Genomic DNA, 12,427 nt, shown 5'->3' on the forward strand with positions numbered 1-12,427 from the left:
AAACGTGTGATGTCCAATGAAATAATTTGCGCAAAATCGCTACCACAGGAATGGATTCTCAAGTCAAGTACATTTCTGGGAGGAGAGAAGTAGATCCGCCCACTTTATTGGAAATAACGCCTATTTTCTTAGATATTCATACCGCAGTGTAATAAGTGTCATGATATGAGAGACCTTTTTGTTTCAAGTTTCAAAAATAGGGTTTTAATTATGTAAAAAAGTTTAAAACAGTTCGTCCAGTAAAGCAAAATTTTAATGTGTGCAGTTCTTCAATATGACTTTACACTGCAGGAATGTAAATCACCGGATTTAATTAATGTTATCTAACTTATTTAGATAATCTGTCAAAATCCTGATATGGAATGAATCATTTATACGGCAATATCTTATATACGTCAAGTAGATATTAATAATGCGTCTTATAAAACTGTTGTTTTTTTTAAAGTCATAAAAAGACAGTCTGGGAGTGTAAAAATTGAAAGACATCTTTTGATTAATAACAGGGTATCAGCTTTCAGTTTTATGTTATACGTCCTTTACCAATCTCGCAAAAACTTTTTTTCTAGATCTATTATGCCACTGAATATGCAGAAAGTATCAAAACATCACATTTCCGGATACTTGATAACTCTGTGACACCTTTCCCTGACAGTTTAAATTATAGAATATTTTTAATATATATTAGATAATAGCCAGTGTTTCAATGAAGAACATATTACTGCATGTATATCCAGCAAACATCTAAACATTTAATACTAGTTCTTGAAGTATGCATGAAAATCATACTCTATATATTTATGAAAAAACTTAAATACCTTTCTCCTGACTCGTTAATAATTATCTTAAATACTAGTAACAAAGAGGCCAGACTAAAACAGTAACAATAACGACTAATTGCTTATCATATTATACAAAACCGCACATCGCGAGGATGACTTTATTTAATCACTTACTTAACACAAAAGTATTGTAGAGGTGAAAGAAAGTAGGGCCTTCGTTTAGATATATCAGTATTTTGATATAAATCTATTGGTGTACTCTTTTATCTATGCCAAATATTCTGATATTGCTGCAAAAGGTCAAAATCACTAGTATTAACCCTTACCCTGCTGAGTTTCTATAATGAACTTGTCCATCTTTCAGTTTTGACAGTGCCATTACCTGATCAAAGGGGTGCAAGAGCTTCTTTATAGAATACAGTTTTCAAATATCAAAATAACTGTTGATTACTATTCATAAATGTTGATAGTTATAACTTTTCAACTATTATTACAAGTTGTGCTGAACAATAGTTTGCCTTTTTAAAATATCTCTGTTTCGAAAACCGCACCTCTACATTATAAATATATACAATTCATGAGAAAATCAAATTCATCGCCAATATCATTTATGCAAATTTAACATTTTTCCTTCGTCAGATCAGCGCAAGCTGAAGTCGAGAGATGTAAGCTCGTTTCGTCACAACCCGGAAACCGCGAACATTTCTTTCCATTTGTTATGACGTATCCATATCTGCAAACTTTTACTATTTCTGTGAGTTTAGGAAAGGCGACGACGGAAGGTTTGATGGTGTTTACGTTATACGCCATAAAATAAAAAGATATTGAAATCTTTAGTCAACAGTATTTGCCGTGGTCTGTGATCGGCGGAGTATAACACGAGTAGTGCGGCTATTATTCTTTGATATAAAACAATTTCTACGGAACCTCTGGGCTATATAATGGTGGAATGTTGATGATTTAGTCCATAGGCCACTGGAATAGTTTACATTTATCATCATTATTCACAATAATGTGTAGGATTTCTGGCTCCTGACATTTTTATTTCTTGCGCTTATTAACCGCTTATATAATATGGAGATCTACTAGATGGGTTTTCTACCAGATGAACTTGATTGTATAGCATGAAAAATTACCACGCACTTTCCGCTGCACTTTAAATAAATTGGCATGCACTGCTTGGAAATCCTTAGTATGTATTTATTTTAGACCATTAGAATATTGTTTAAGTTTCCGTGCTTCTGTACTTTGAAAATTACAGGCGCCAAACTTTCTGTCGCTGTTTCTTTGACCTCGCATGAAATATATGCTTTAAATTGTCAGGGAAAAATGGCCAAAACTTATATGGTGTAAGAAAGTTGCGTTTTTTAAACTTCTGTATGTTCAACGGCACATTAGTATACAAGTAATGCAGTATGCCTCATTCTCAAAAGATAGTATGTTTCTAATATAACGTGACCATAACGTCACGTACATTACGAACCTTACCAAAAATAACAACTCTAACTACAAATAACATTTCAGATTATTATTTGATAATCGTCATATACGAAGCACTTGCGAGGCGCAATATGAAAAATACACAGTTTTATCCATATTATTACAAGAATTCATAATTTTCACTACATTTATACATATACATATATGTTTGGCATGAAACATATGCCTGATAACAACATGGAAGCTTATTTCTTGTACATATCGACTAACTAATCATTAGTTCATCTGTCCTTATTTCACACTGCAAATAATTGCTTAAATATAAAATTTAACGTGTGAACAGCTACGCCTCGCAAAGCTGAATGACCACTTTCCATATTAAATTTAAAACCGTTAATCAATGCGCTATGTATTATAGCGCATAATCAACTGTCCGTTATGGCATGTCAGACGTTGCTAAATTATATATGTTTGTTATTGTTATTGTCTCTTTGATATTGTTATTCAATGGCGTGTTATTCATATTCTACAGCTCGTTTAAATGGGTCAGCCGTGTTGATGTACTTATAAAGTAGACTTGGCCGGTTTATAGGTTGGTCAGGGCTACGGATATGTATTGTACAGTCCGTGTATGATAACTTCAGAGTGACGTCACGTTTGTTTATGTTTTCTGGACTTATAAAACTAACAAAATAGGTAAAGCAGCTTACATAAACAATAAAATTGGGTATATTTTATTGCAACACGTCTGTCAGTCCCGATAGCTCAGTGGTTAAGCATTGGTGTTTGAAAAATCGAATTTTGCGGGCCGTAGGTTCGAATCGAGGAAAGTGATTTTTGTTTGTTTGTTTGTTTGTTTCTCTTTCAGGGTAACCACCATAATCATTCATTTTTCCTGGAATAAATTTAGACAGAAATATTATTGAATTAATTTCTGTTTAAAGGGGACCAGGCATCAGCTCTGTGTAAACACATCGTATTATGAATGCATAGTCACGAAAATACTCGGAAAATTCGTGCAGGTTAAATTCCTCACTGGTATATTGCCAGTTTTAGTGTAGTCAACATGTCCGAGGCGTCCACGTCTTTTTTTGCAAAGAGAAACACTGTTCAGTATAAGAATGATGCTTAATACATAATACAAACTATTCTGAAGGTTATTTTAAGCATCATCATTTTCCCATATTTCTGTTCGTTATTGTATACCATAGTGCTGTTTTACTGCATTTTGAATATTTTCAATTTTCTTTGAAAAAAATGTAATAAAAACATAGATAAAAAGCAAAGATTTAAAAAAAAGTATAAATCACGGTGGGATTCGAACCAACGCGACAATGGAAATATAAAAGAATCGCACATATAAGGTTAACGCTCTACGACCGGTACTAATCTTCTACTTCAAAGTAAGTGTTCCAGGTAGTAGTATAATATAAAAGTGTGCACTTAGATAGTGATAATTATCGATTACCCTCCTGAATTGGACTCGTCCGAAACGTCACTCCGAAGATATCATGCACGGACTGTATTTTGCCATCGGAATACTTCTATAAAAAGCTTCTTCCTCTTCCGTTTGGATCCGTCCATGTTTACAAACACGTTTGTTTATTTTATGGACTGTAAGTCTTACCATTGTTATTGTATATGTCGTTATTCTTATTGTATGTTTGATATTCTTATGGAAAAAGTCATTATTGTTATTCTATATTTCATTATTGTTATTGTATATTTGATATTGTTATTCAATGTCGTGTCATTCATATTCTAAGTGTTACCATTGTTATTCTATATGTCGTTATTCTTATTGTATATTCGATATTCTTATTGTAAAAGACGTTATTGTTGTTGTATATTCATTATTGTTTTTGTAAGTTTGATATTCTTATTGTACGCGCTTTCCCGCGATATAAATAGCACAGCGACGCTATACAAATACAATCACATAACATAGAATAAGAATGACACGTTTTGTAAATAGAATCGTCAGATTATGGAAGATTATTTATGCAAAAATTCTATTATTGTATTTGATCAAACGCTTTATGATTAATGACAACTATTATTGCATTTGGTAAAGTGCTTTATTGTTGATGACAAACATTATTGCATTTGGTCAAATGCTTTATGATTCATGACAAACATTCAATTGTATTTTGTCAAATGCCTTATGATTGTAGACAAATGTATGTTATGTAACGCAATTTTGATGAATATAAACACTATATGCTTGGTGTTTGATAACATACTTCCTGCATAGCTCTATATCAAATGTTCGCATGCATATACGTCTATTAGTCTGATGCACAGAATAAATCAACTGTTTGCATGTATGACCATACTTTGATTTTGTAAAGTAGCTCTTCCATAATGCGTTTGCATTAATTACAGTTTTAAATAGGAAAAAAAAGAATTTCGACACTTGGCACAGCGACAATGCACTATCCCCATACACTACAGTTCCTTGACTTCAACGAAGCCGGAACGGCAAATTTTGATAAATTTTAACGCTAGGGGCGCCACATGTCCTAAAATTATAAGGACTGATCCCCAGGCTTGTTCAATTGCTATAAAGGACAACAACGAACAAGTTCTTTTAAATTGCCAGTATGTTTTAAAAATAAAATTGTTTCTTCACTAACTTGCTTACAATCTATCCAAACAACATATAGAGTACCTTCCATGTGAAAAAAAACTTACAGAAAAATGTCATAATCGTAAGGAAAAAAAATGTGAAATGAAAGTAAGATAGATCTCCGGTTCTAAATTTAGCGCGTTCAAACGTGGTTATTAATAAAACCCGGCCCGGCCCAAACCACGGAAATAGCCGATTCTGATTGTACGGAAACCACCGGAAACTTACGGACGGAAGGCTAATATAATTACGAATGATATGTGTCGATATCAACTTACATATTTAGAATTTAGTAAAAAAAAAAAAAAAAACACTGAACTTTATGATGCCCGCGAGGAACTTCTTGATGAATGGGTTAAAACTGCGTGTTCTTTCTGGTTTGCAAAAACGTCTTAATATAATTTGTAAACTTGTACACAGGAAATTGTATACATAGCGTTGTTTTGACGAGCCTTCTAATTAGTTCCCGATATTTTGTATCGTTATCATTATATACTATCTTATAATCACGTTTGTCCAAAAGTTGTTATATTCGAAGAAAGGAATTCCTCTCGGGCTTCAAAGAGTTTTTGTTTCACCTGTGCATTCCAAAGCCTAATAATTCTTTGTGTCCGGTAACATGCCTAAAAAAATAGGTAGTAAAAAGGCAGGATATTTTTTATAATTTTTTGTTCAATGAGACTTTACGGAAATTTTTTTTTATCAAAAAAAAATGATACGAATAATTTCTAATATCACTGACAATTTTTAGAGAATAGAATGAGCAGTTTTTTAAAAACTTTTTATTAAAAGTTTTTAAAAAATCTCAAGACCATAAAACAAATATATAGAAACAAATAGTGAGATAGGTTTGTTCACGCAGGATTCTGAGTATCTCTTGAACTTAGTCGACTGAATTGACGTACGATGAAAGTCACAAATTGAATATATTGTGGTGCATTAAATTTGTGGCATAATCGATTTCATATTCGGCAGGTTCCTATAATGTTTTAATATATTTATATATATATATATATATATATTTTTTTTTTTTTTTTACGTTTGCAAGTGATCTCTGAATAAACTGACTTACTTAAGTTATATTCAAATTAGTTCAAAACTATATAGAGTAGAATCGAGATACAAATTTACCTTTTTTCATTTTTGTACAGATGTCTCGTAAACCGGAGGTCGCGGGGGTCGAATCCTGTCAGCGGATTTTGACCGTGACTCCAACAGTCCCTTCTTTCGGTGCGAGTACTGGTTACTTTCCAGGAAGCAGTCATCGAGTGTATTTCACATTAGTTGGTGAACCAAAACTCGACGCGAAAAGAAATCTTTTAAATGGGAACAAAATTACCATTTAACTGCACTCAATATACAGAACGATTCACACTGTTTCGTGAAAAAAAGACCAAGTAAACTTGAACTTGTTAAGGTTCGTTTGGATATTTACCAATGCTCTACACTTTCAGATTATGAATTTAGATACTTCAAAATTAAACTTCAATGGTTAGACATATCTTGCAAAACTCTGCAATTTATTTAGGTTGATTTGATATATTATTGTATACAGAATGCCTTTTCAGTCAGTTTGCTAGTGCTCGGCATTTTTGATACATAACAACTGAAGGATCGTTTGAGCCCGCTAATCATAATTTACAAATAAGTCTCGAAAAAGCAAAATAAAACTTTGAACGGATGTTGTCTCTTCAAATCTCACAAATTTCTTCATTAAGATTTTTTTTTTGTAAATTTATCAATATCACAATGTACTGCAGACGATTTACTCTAACACTGCTTACTTTACTATGGTTACGTGACCACACCGGAAGTGAACTGTACTTGGATCTATATTGAGCAGCTTTAATGCTGTCGCATTCTGAGACCTTACGTTTTGTGGTTTTTCATTGGTAGAACCAAACCTATTTGTAATTATGCAAATAAACTGTTGCTCTGCTTTTGTATATACCGAGTAATTGTACGATAGTTTGCAGTTTTTTACGATAGATCTGAGTGTAATTTTCAGCTATAATTGGTTTGTTAAATGCCCATATGTGGCCAGATCCATAAAGCATCTCAGAAAAGTTTAACCTACAATTTTTTTTCAACTTTACGGTAAGAAAGTGTAATGAGCGGGATTTTCCAGAAACAAGTTGCATCCTTCATAACTTGTTTAAATAATAGTAAAAGTTGATCTTCACCCGATATTGCATTGTATTGAAACTCCTTACGCAAATCGCGTCGAGAAATCACATTTTAGCTCAACCCTAAATATATATAGTTGTGACGTTTCTGTTTTACGGAGATTAATTATTTTTTGGGTTTCATTATATCCAAAAAGTAATTATGTTTCATTTGGTATAGCAGGCCCATTATTAAAACCTATATGTTTCAAATGGAATGACTAAGTAGTGTGTTCTTTTTCACAAAAATAGGCCGGGTTCACACATGTATGAACACAAGATAAAGTAATTTAATCCTATGTATAAATAAGCGCATCGTCTTTAATCAGTACGAAAATATCGATCTCTCATAGGGAGACACGAAAATGTAATATCACATGCGCAGAAAAACAAAATAGCGTTGTTGCGCATGTGATATGAAATTATTGTTTTATCATTAAATCTATATTTATAGTCCTTTCCATTGTTCTAGATGTAGTCACATATCAACGATAAAAAATCGTATTTTCTCGAAGCGGAGCCAACACACATATTGACCTCCAGCTGTGACGTCCACACGTTATTACGTTAAACAATGCGACGTCGTATACATTAACACGAAAGATGACCTAAGGCTGCAGACATTTGTATCTAATGTTTATACTTATGAGTAGGCTGGATTTGATAATAAAACAATTGTCGTTTTTATGTGTGGTCGATATGTGGATTTATCGACCTGTTAAAGAGATATCAAGTCGATAAATTCGCTCGAGGTTGATATTGCTTTTATCAGGCCGATAAATCCACATATGAGCCAAGCCATGAGAAAACCAACATTGTCTTTTGCGATTAGTTTTTATGTTTATACAAAATTTTTTTAGCTCGATTGTGATGAAAGCTTCAAGCTTATTGTAACCACTCTCGAGTCCGCTTCTGGAAAAACCATGTACTGGTGTCATATGAGAAGTCATGGTCGTGACCCTGTGGGGCTCGAACCCACGACCTCTGGATTGAGCGGCCAACACCTTATCCACTAGACCACCGCTCCCTATTGCGATTAGAGAAACCGTTAGCAAACAGCATGGATCCTAACCAGACTGGGCGGATGTTGGTTTTCTCATGGCGCGGATCATATCGACCTCACCAAAAGGCAATTATTGTATAATATCACATGCGCAGAAATTGAAAATAACGATTTTGCGCACGAGATATAAAAACGCTTATGATATATTATTCAAGTTAAACTAATGGGAAAAGTGCATTGGACATTGTGTGGGGTATAATAATTTAACATCTGAATTGCACACATTTGTAATCCATGCTTTAAAATGTTCATTTTAAAAACAAAAAAGTTAACATTGTGTGAATAGTTGTATAAGCATATAGCAAAAGCATAGTTCGTAGTCCGACCGGACCGGTTTTTTTTAATTCTGTGTTAAAAAGATATGCTAGTATTATTTCAAATATAAAAGAAAGAGAAATCAAAATTAAATAATCTAAAAACAAAAGTAACGTTAGCAGTAAATTGTTAAACACTGAAAGTTCATTGCTATCACTACCTCCATTTATCCGTATTAGATATTTACGTTTTTTATTGTTTTGTTTAAACAGACTGAGCGGACATGTTTCGGAGTGTGGTGTGGGTGGGGGGGGGGGGGGGGGGGGGTCCGGGTTTGAAACTTTGCGACCGATCTTTCATATTTTATACTCCAGTTCATTCATTTCTACAACTTACTGTAACTCCGGGTTCATCTCCATACAAAATCACCCGGTTTTGTTTAAAGCTAAATCATATGATTATCATTTGAGCAACATTTTGTGATATTTTGTTTTCAGTTTTCTTGTATTCAGGAACAAAGACTATTACATAGAGTTATACCTCTTCTGGAAATGTTTACTTTGATATTTTTTATGAAATTTTTGTAATGCCTCCTTTAATATGAAAAAAAAATGTAAAAAGTGGACTATGTTTTTAAATTTTGATATATTTATTAGTTTATTTAGTTTTATATTCAAATTTGAATACTTCACACCTGAAAAATGGCAAGTATGAAACAGCGCATAGCTTCTTAGTTCATCTATTTTCGATCTATCTTGGTTGCGCACCGAGATAGGCAAAAGGAGTATAATATAATTTCTTAAACTTACATTTCTAGTTAATTTTCGCAAAAGTGTACTTACCAATGCAAATCTTTGACAACCTTAATATAAGAGTGTTTATATTCATATGTTCCCTAAGACAAGATATTTTCATTAAATTAAAACTTAATATGCTAAAACGCTATCTTGGTCGGGCAACCAAATTTTATAAATACTTCCAGTGCACGGTATAGACCCCTTCGCCTTATGTCACATCGTTAGGTGTGAAATAACGACGTACATTTAACTAGCCTGTCCAGTTCTGTTGAAAGTATCCTGCAAACTGCTATCTCGTCTCTGTCCGGTACACAAAATGACACATCGACTGCCGAACGTATTACTTCTTTGATTGAGTGTGATTCAAATATCTTGTTATTTTAGGTCTTCGCTTATGTCAAGTGCAATACTTCATCAAACATACGTATCATCAATATCAAATACTTTGCTTCTACTTTTGTAATAATGAAATAAATACACATAATGGCCTTGATAAAGATGACGGTATCACCATTCGTAATTATTAGCCTTCCGTCCGTAAGTTTCCGGTGGTTTCCGTACAATCGAATCGGCTATTTCGTGGTTTGGGCCGGGCCGGGTTTTATTAATAACCCCGGCTACCTCTTTCTACGAGAGTTTCTTAAAGGGATCAGCTATTAACTGTATTCTCAAATAAGTAAGCTGGAGTTATCGTTCTTCATTTAAACGAAATGGACCCAGCTAACAAATATGAAGACATGAAATTACGTATATGAATAAGCATAAAGCGCAATACAGAAATCGTTGCTCTCTTGACATTACACAAGTACTTAATGACATTACAGTGTATGCATGTAATAACTGTAATAAAAACAGTTGATTAACAATGAGAGAACGTATAGTGCTAACATTTAACTAGTCTCCAATAGCCCAAATCAAGTAAATGACTACCAGTTCTCTTTTGGCACTTGGCGTTAGAAAAAATACTTAGAAAAATTATCATGAAGCTATACATAAGATACTAAGGATTTTGGCATTTAAAGCATTAATTGGTTTACTTATATCCATATATAAGTGATCTAAATTGCAACATGTAGCATGCGTTTGTCATCAACAATAAAGCACTTTACCAAATGCAATAATAGTTGTCATTAATCATAAAGCGTTTGATCAAATACAATAATAGAATTTTTGCATAAATAATCTTCCATATCAGATATTGAACAATAATGATGACTTTTACCATAAGAATATCGAACATACAATAAGAATAACGACATATACAATAACAATGGTAATACTTAGAATATGAATGACACGACATTGAATAGCAATATCAAAGATACAATGACAATAACGAAACATAGAATAACAATAATGACTTTTAGAATATGAATGACAAGACATTAAATAACAATAACAAACATACAATAATAATAACATACATATATAATTTAGCAACGTTTGACATGCCATAGTATGAGACTATCTTACACATAAGGGAAAATAGTTTTCCTTTAATTCGTAAACTCAAACTCAGAAAACTATATTGGTAATAAAGTTTCCCTTTTTCATTTCCGTATTGGTGTCAAAGTATTATATTCGAGGAACCTCCGAAATATACGGTGTGTATTTTGACTGGCACCGCCGCCGTGGCACTCATTTAAAGGGTTGTACCAAGCGGTAAAATATGCCCTTAACCTTTACCCTGTTGGCGGCAAGTGGTGTTGCCTTTGCGACGAGTGCAGACCAAGATCAGCCTGCAAATCCATGCAGGCTGATTATGGTCTGCACTATTCGCTGTTCAGTCAGTGATTTGCTCATTGGCACTTGGGCTTGAGCTTATTCCCATAGGACATGCACCATAGAGAAAATGTTTTCTTTCTCTTTTATAATCTTATGATGAATAAAGCTAACGATCGGTAAAACGTTCAAAAAAGTATTTTATGACATTCAAAATGTTACCAGATCCAGGAAAGCGCACTCTTCTTTGTCCCAATACTCGGTAAAATATTCTTACGCGACACGTTAGAAATGTGTCCCAATCTCTGGTCTATAGTTTCAACAGTAAATTTTGCTGAGCTGATGTCACACTTGAAGAAGAAATATAAGAAACAGTTCAGATGTGATGTAATAAAACACCAATCGAACGGTCTGGCGGTCAATAGTCAAAACAATTGAGTCTCTGTCCTTCGGACCTGAGGCAACAGTTTTGACTGTTGACCGGCAAGCAGTTAATAAGTGTATTGCACTATGATATCGCATGACACAGCGGCACACATGAAGCAACAACATCTGCAACAGCAAAACCTTAGTACTAGATTTAGTTGTTATTTAAAATAACTGCAAAATGCATTATCTAAAGTGAAATTCAGAAGGTCACCAAAATTTGTTTAAGATATTCACAATATGTAAGTGTCTTTAGCATTGCCTGAATTAATCTTTACCAATGATATATAAAGCACTCCCTTCGCTGATATAGTATTGGTTTAAACAGTATATATTTGCAATTAAGGTCAATGGTGTACAATCATTGGGAAAGGGCCAATCACTTACTACATGGGTCTAGCCCGTTTGCATTTTGTATTGAGCATATATATATATGGTTAATTAAACCCAGCTAGCAAAATATATGGGACCCATATGGGCCCCTTATTGTTTTCTATGTGGGGCCCACATGGGCTGTCAATAAGGGACCCACATGGGAATTGCAAACGGGATTGGCATGGGTCCCACATGGGCTTCAATATGGGACCCATATGGGTCCATTGTGGGACCCACATGGCAACTACATGGGCAATCTATATGGGCCCCACATGGGCTGCCAATAAGGGACCCACATGGGATTTGCAAACGGGATTGGCATGGGTCCCACATGGGCTTCAAGGAACATCGCGGAAATTTATGACATAAAAATATGAACAAGAAATTTCCAGTTAAAGACGAGATTAACCTGAAAATAAAAATGTGATAAAAATCTTTAAACAATAATTCATTAGTGTACTTGCCTTCAAATAAGAAATTCTATTACATATGATAAATAACGATTGAATTTGTAATGATTTTTGTTTCACTTGTGTTAAATTTACCAGTTTTCCACGGAAAGAACGTGCGCGCGAAATTTTGTACTCTCGTGAGATTTTGCGTTAGTATTAAATTATTTTATTTATTTTAAATTTAGATAAAAAAACCGTCATTTTTTAAAATATAACGTTATATGATTTAAAATAAATTTTAGTTTTAAAAACAAATAAAACGAACGGTAAAAACGGAAAAGTGTACGGAAAGTTACAATTTGTCACGATTCCTTTCGATGTGGG

Source organism: Mercenaria mercenaria, chromosome 5 (assembly GCF_021730395.1).
Source record: "Mercenaria mercenaria strain notata chromosome 5, MADL_Memer_1, whole genome shotgun sequence".
In the NCBI taxonomy this organism is placed as follows: domain Eukaryota; kingdom Metazoa; phylum Mollusca; class Bivalvia; order Venerida; family Veneridae; genus Mercenaria; species Mercenaria mercenaria.